General features: G+C 42.9%; 1 non-coding gene across 1 annotated transcript; it reads right to left on the reverse strand.

Moving 5' to 3' along the window:
• Positions 1-5,618: 5,618 nt before the first annotated feature.
• Positions 5,619-5,725, reverse strand: TRNAL-CAA (transfer RNA leucine (anticodon CAA)). Its single transcript has 2 exons — positions 5,688-5,725; positions 5,619-5,664 (listed from the first exon to the last, which is right to left on the reverse strand). It is a non-coding gene; the product is annotated as a tRNA-Leu (tRNA).
• Between the last annotated feature and the right edge of the window lie 1,237 nt (positions 5,726-6,962).

Consider the following 6,962-nt stretch of genomic DNA (forward strand, 5'->3'; position numbering starts at 1 on the left):
GAATACATTTCTAGCCAGGCATAAATAACTTTAGCTAGGTTTGAAGAGGCTGGAAAGAAGTCCCAAGAATGCCAGAGATTCCATAAATGAGCCATTCCCTTTCTCTTCCAAGAAGACTAAAAACACAAGAGTTTATTGGCCTTGTGGGAATTCTGTAGAGACTCTTTATCACCTTCTTAGGTAAAGAAACTTTATCAATGTGCATCAGAGTGTGAAAAGAAGGCAAAGAGAGCCTCCAGTGCAGCAAAATTTTGTGGATAGTGGGCCTGGTTCTCTGCTTTCCACAGAGCTCTAAGCCCTAGATTCTTATCCCACACCACTCTAAGTCATGCCCCTGCATAAATAAAAGCCTGTCCAGAATGGAGAGAAATTGTTAGCCTAAGAAGCCTGGAGGTGGTTCCAAAATGAGCATGTCTGGATCCTTTCCCTTCTTCAAATGTTAAACATGAATGAATACAAGCTCCCACATGTTGTTTGAAATTTGAGCTCCATTATTTGAATTTCTTCTCTTTTATAGTGTTCATTTGTGATATTATATTTTTGTCATGATTGTTGCATTAAAAATTGCCCCCAAAACCAGGGAGATAAAACAATAACATTGGTTTGTTCAAAAATCTGTAAGTTGGTAGACCTGGGGGAGTAGAGAGGTTAGCTCATCTGAGCTCCTTTCAGGTAAGGTGTCTTGAAAGCTGGGCCTAAAATCACCTGAATGCTTGTTCATTCATAAGTCTGTTTGAGGGACCAGTTGAATCTGTCTGAGGTCTGAACAAAACATTTTATGATGATGCTCTTAGCTTCATTTTTAGACCCTATTTTCTGACAATCTCTTGGGTCTGCTATTTTCCCAGAAGCCTTTTCTTATGTGGCATTGCTTGTCATCTGGAGGGGCTGGAAACGAGAAGGTTTTATTTTTTAATATACACCAAGTCGTGGTTCTTTTATACTTAACAATTCACCCATTTCATCTTAAAAAACAAAACCAAACCCAGTGCCCTCGAGTCGATTCCAACTCATAGCTTTACCTTAGGCAGCTAGAAAACGCCAGGGGTCACCATCAACACGTTGCCTGGAAATATCCTTATCTAAGTCACCCCAGTTCATTGGGTATATTTTTTACCTTCTGTGTTACCACAATAACAGTGTCGTTAAACTTTCTTTTTCACTAGATGACAAGGGGCCCCTTTACTTCTGCTTCTAAAAATAGTTTCCTCACTCTCCTGACTAGGCAGCAGATAGAAATTGTCTTCCCATTTCGGGGACCTTTTCACTAACATTCTCCTGAAGGTCTTACCAGTTTCCAAGTGCTGACCAGTTCCAAAGCCACATGCTTTAGGGTTTGTTACAGCAGTATCTCACTTTCAGGTACAAAAAAAATGTATACACACACACACACACAGACATACAAACTGGTGGTGTAGTAGTTAAGTGCTATGGCTGCTAACCAAAGGGTCGGCAGTTTGAATCCTCCAGGCGCTCCTTGGAAACTCTATGGCCCTGTTCCACTCTGTCCTACAGAATCGCTATGAGTTGGAATCGACTTGAGGGCACTGGGTTTGGTTTCTTTTTCTGGTAGTAATAGGGAACCCAAGGTTGAGAAGGGAGAGCGTTGACATGTTGTGGGGTTGTTAACCAATGTCATAAAACAATATGTCCCGATGTGTCTGTCAGTTTTTCGTACTGTGGGGGCTTGTGTGTTGCTGTGAAGCTGGAAGCTATGCCACCGGTATTCAGATACCAGCAGGGACACCCATGGAGGACAGGTTTCAGCTGCGCTTCCAGACTAAGGCAGACTAGGAAGAAGGACCCAGCAGTCTAATTCTGAAAAGCATTAGCCAGTGAAAACCTTATGAATAGCAGCAGAACATTGTCTGATATACTGCTGGAAGATGAGCCCCCCAGGGTGGAAGGCACTCAAAAGATGACTGGGAAAGAGCTCCCACCTCAAAGTACAGTCGACCTTAATGACGTGGATGGAGTAAAGCTTTCGGGACCTTCATTTGCTGAAGTGGTGTGACTCAAAATGAGAAGAAACAGCTGAAAACATCCATTAATAATCCGAACATGGAGTGTACGAAGTATGAATCTAGAAAAATTGGAAATCATCAGAAATGAAATGGAACACATAAACATCAATATCCTAGGCATTAGTGAGCTGAAATGGGCTGGTATTGGCCATTTTGAATCGGACAATCATGCAGTCTACTATGCTGGGAATGACAACTTGAAGAGGAATGGTGTTGCATTCATTGTCCAAAAGAATGTTTCAAGATGTATCCTGAAGTGTAATGCTGTCAGTGATAGGATAATATCCATACACCTACAAGGAAGGCCAGTTAATATGATTACTATTCAAATTTGCGCACCAACCACTAGAGCCAAAGATGAAGAAATAGAAGATTTTTATCAGCTGCTGCAGTCTGAAATTGATCGAGCATGCAATCTAGGATGCATTCGTAGTTACTGATGATTGGAATGTGAAAGTTGGAAACAAAGAAGAAGGATCAGTAGTTGGAAAATATGGCCTTGGTGATAGAAACAATGCCAGAAATTGAATGATAGAATTTTGCAAGACCAACAACTTTTTCATTGCAAATACCTTATTTCACCAACGTAAACGGTGACTATACACATGGACCTCACCAGATGGAACACACAGAAATCAAATTGACTGCATCTGTGGAAAGAGACAATGGAAAAGCTCAATATCGTCATTCAGAACAACGCCAGGGGACGACTGTGGAACAGACCATTAATTCCTCATATGCAAGTTTAAGCTGAAACTGAAGAAAATCAGAGCAAGTCCACAAGAGCCAAAATATGACCTTGAGTATATCCCACCTGAATTTAGAGACCATCTGAAAAACAGATTTGGCGCGTTGAACACTAGTGACCGAAGACCAGACGAATTGTGGAATGACATCAAGGACATCATACATGAGGAAAGGAAAGAAAGAGGTCATTGAAAAGAAAGAAAAGACCAAGGTGGATGTCAGAGGTGACTCTGAAACTTGCTCTCGAACGTCGAGCAGCTAAAGCAAAAGGAAGAATTGATGAAGTAAAAGAACTGAACAGAAGATTTCAAAGGGCCTCTCGAGAAGACAAAGTATTATAATCACATGTGCAAAGAGCTGGAGATGGAAAACCAAAAGGGAAGAACATGCTCAGTGTTTGTCAAGCTGAAAGAACTGAAGAAAAAATTGAGCCCCCGAGTTGCAATAGTGAAGGATTCCAGGGGGAAAATATTAAACGACCCAGAAAGTACGAAAAGAAGATGGTAAGGAATACACAGAGTCATTATACCAAAAAGAATTAGTCGATATTCAATCATTTCAAGAGATGGCATAGGATCAGTAACCAATGGTACTGCAGGAAGAAGTCCAAGCTGCTTTGAAGGCATTGGTGAAAAACAAGGCTCCAGGAATTGATGGAATATCAATTGAGATGTTTCAACAAACAGATGTAGCACTGGAGGTGCTCACTCGCCTATGCCAAGAAATATGGAAGACAGCTTTTGGCCAAATGACTGGAAAAGATCCATATTTATCCCTATTCCCAAGAAAGGCGGTCCAACCGAATGTGGAAATTATAGAACAATATCATTAATACCACACGCAAGGAAAATTTTCCTGAAGATCATTCAAAAACAGCTGCAGCAGTGTATTGACAGGGAACCGCCAGAAATTCAGGCCTGTTTCAGAAGAGGCCATGGAACCAGGGATATCATTGCTGATGTCAGATGGATCCTGGCTGAAAGCAGAGAATACCAGAAGGATGTTTACCTGTGTTTTATTGACTATGCAAAGGCATTCGACTATGTGGATCCTAACAAACTATGGATAACACTGCGAAGAATGGGAATTCCAGAACACTTAATTGTGCTCATGAGGAACCTTTACATAGAACAAGAGGCAGTTGTTCAGGCAGAACAAGGGGATACTGATTGGTTGAAAGTCAGGAAAGGTGTGCATCAGGGTTGTGTTCTTTCACCATACCTATTCAATCTGTATGCTGAACAAATAATCTGAGAAGCCGGACTATATGAAGAAGAACAGGGCATCAGGATTGGAGGAAGACTCGTTAACAACCTGCATTATGCCGAGGACACAACCTTGCTTTCTGAAAGTGAAGAGGACTTGAAGCACTTACCAATGAAGATCAAAGACCAGAGCCTTCAGTTTGGATTACACTTCAACATAAAGAAAACAAAAATCCTCACAACTGGACCAATGAGCAACATCATGATAAATGGAGAAAAGATTGAAGTTGTCAAGGATTTCATTTTACTTGGATCCACAATCAACAGCCATGGAAGCAGCAGTCAAGAAATCAAAAGACGCATTGCATTGGGTATATCTGCTGCAAGGAACCTCTTTAAAGTTTTGAAAAGCAAAGATGTCACCTTGAAGACTAAGGTGCGCCTGACCCAAGCCATGGTATTTTCAATAGCACCATATGCATGTGAAAGATGGACAATGAATAAGGAAGACCAAAGAAGAATTGATGCCTTTGAATTGTGGTGTTGGCAAAGAATATCGAATGTACCATGGACTCCCAAAAGAAAGAACAAATCTGTACCATGGACTGCCAAAAGAACGAACAAATCTGTCTTAGAAGAAGTAGAACCAGAACGCTGCTTAGAAGCAAGGATGGCAGGACTGCATCTTACATACTTTGGACATGTTGTCAGGAGGGATCAGTTCCTGGAGAAGGACATCATGCTTGGCAGAGTACAGGGTCAGTGGAAAAGAGGAAGACCCTCAATGAGGTGGACTGACACAGTGGCTGCAACAATGAGATCAAGCATAGCAACGATTGTAAGGATGGCTCAGGACCGGGCAGTGTTTTGTTCTGTTGGGCGCAGGGTCGCTATAAGTCGAAACGACTCAATGGCACCTAACAACAACAGCAGTGCTGAGTATGGATTTATTTTCTCTCAGCCCCAAATCATCCTTTTCCCTGCCTTGTGAAAATAAATCTGAGTCTTTAAAGTAGTTTTCCTTGGCTTCCTAGCCCTGAGAATTTGCCTGGAGAGAATGTTGGCTAGATATTGCGGGAGGAAGAGGGCCTCTCTTCCTGGTGTCCAGGTGTTGCTTGACCTGTGGCTTCCCCAGTGCTCTTGCCTCTTGCATGGCTTTCTCCTGCATCAGGCGCTGCAGGGCTTTAAATTTCGTCCGAAAGACTCTGAAAACATTCCAGAATTCTCTAGTTCAGGTCTTTTCATTTGTCAACTGTTTGGTTTGAGTTGCCAGAGATGCCTCTTTCTTTGCTATGCTTTGCTGTGAGATCCGTACAGAGTCGCTAGGCCCTTGGCAAGAGTATTCGGGGCTGGGCATCTTTGAGGCAAAAAGGATTGCATTATGGACAGTGGGAAGAGAGTAACGGCCAAGAAACGGAGAGTGATGGCCTCGTACTTGGGCGGGGGGGGGGGGGAGGTGGGCAGGATAGGGCGAGAGAGATAGGAGGAGCTGGTTAAGAGCATGAGGAGAGTTAAGCCGGCAAGAGCAAGAAGAAACCTCCGATGTGGTGGGCTCCAAGGTTCAACTTTTAAGGAATCCTAAGAGGAAGTCGACTCGACCGCACTAGGTTTCTTTTTTTGGAACGGGAACAAAACGAGATACTGTCAGAAGTGGGATTTGAACCCACGCCTCCCTTTGGAGACCAGAAACCCCAAGCGCGGGAAGCGGAAGCTTGAGTCTGGCGCCTTAGACCACTCGGCCATCCTGACAATCGTGTAGCTTTCTTGCAGGATGGAAAACATAAAAAAATGACTGAAAACTGGTTGGTTCGCAAAAGAGAAAAAGATTATTTCTAAAAACAGAAAAGCAGGAAAAAATACGTTTTACATAGAACCTGGAACTTGCCCTGGCCAACAGAATTAATACAATCCTAAACCGGAGGCCACGCCTCGCACCCCACGTCCCCTTCTCCCAATGACCCCACCCCCGCCTCGCCCGAGCCTGCCCCTGAAGACCACGACTTACAGGATCGGCTTTAAGGAGTAGAAGACTCGGGATGCAGATTTTATCCGCGCGGGGTTGAAACGGTCTTTCAGCAGCTTTCTGCGATGCCCACAGTATCTGTCGCCCACATTTTATTTTAAGAAGTTATGTTAGTGGGGATTGGGCCCATGCTCGGACTTAAACATTCCCTGTTCAATCCTATTGTCTGGATTTTTACTTTTTCTGTAAGGGTACAAAGACGGCTTGAGCGTTTTCCACACTCCTCCAGTTTTCTTCCCTACGCACGCTCCCCTTCCACCCCAACCTCTTTTTCCCTTTCTTGTCTTCTCTGGTTGCCCTTTTCTTTCTCTCTCTCACATAGTATACCCCTCTTCTATTCTTTCTGCCGGCCGTGAAAGAAAGGATGTCAAATGAAAGTCAGGAAGTGTTTAAAAAGAAGAAGAAGAAGAAAAAAAAAAAAATCATCGCCGTCGAGTCGTTTCCGACTCATAACGACCTTATAGAACAGAGTAGAACTGCCTTATAGGGTTTCCAAGGAGCGCCTGGTGCGTTTGAACGGCTGACCTTTTGGATAGTAGCCATTGCACTTAACCACTATGCCGCCCGGGTTTCCAGGATGTGTGTATAGGATACATAATAAGAGAAGTATGAGACCATAGACAACAACAACAACAAGATCTTTGTCTTGGTGTCAAAGCTCTACATAGATGATAGACAGATAGGTAGACAGACACATAGACAGACAGATAATAGATGATAGATGTATTCCTACAGGTTTGTTTACGGTAAGAGGCATTCATTCAGTGTTCACTTTCCACCCTATCTCATCTCATAGTAAGTATTTATTAGGTAGGTCCCTAATTGATAGCTTTAGAGACTTCATTTTCTGTGAACGATAATCTAAGTATTGTCTGTAGGGATTCGAAAACAACTAATGCAAAATCCTAATTTCTGTCCCCAACGATCAGGGATAAGTTGTTTTATTTTGTTTCTTTCTGCTTT

The sequence above is a fragment of the Elephas maximus genome, chromosome 1 (assembly GCF_024166365.1).
Source record: "Elephas maximus indicus isolate mEleMax1 chromosome 1, mEleMax1 primary haplotype, whole genome shotgun sequence".
In the NCBI taxonomy this organism is placed as follows: domain Eukaryota; kingdom Metazoa; phylum Chordata; class Mammalia; order Proboscidea; family Elephantidae; genus Elephas; species Elephas maximus.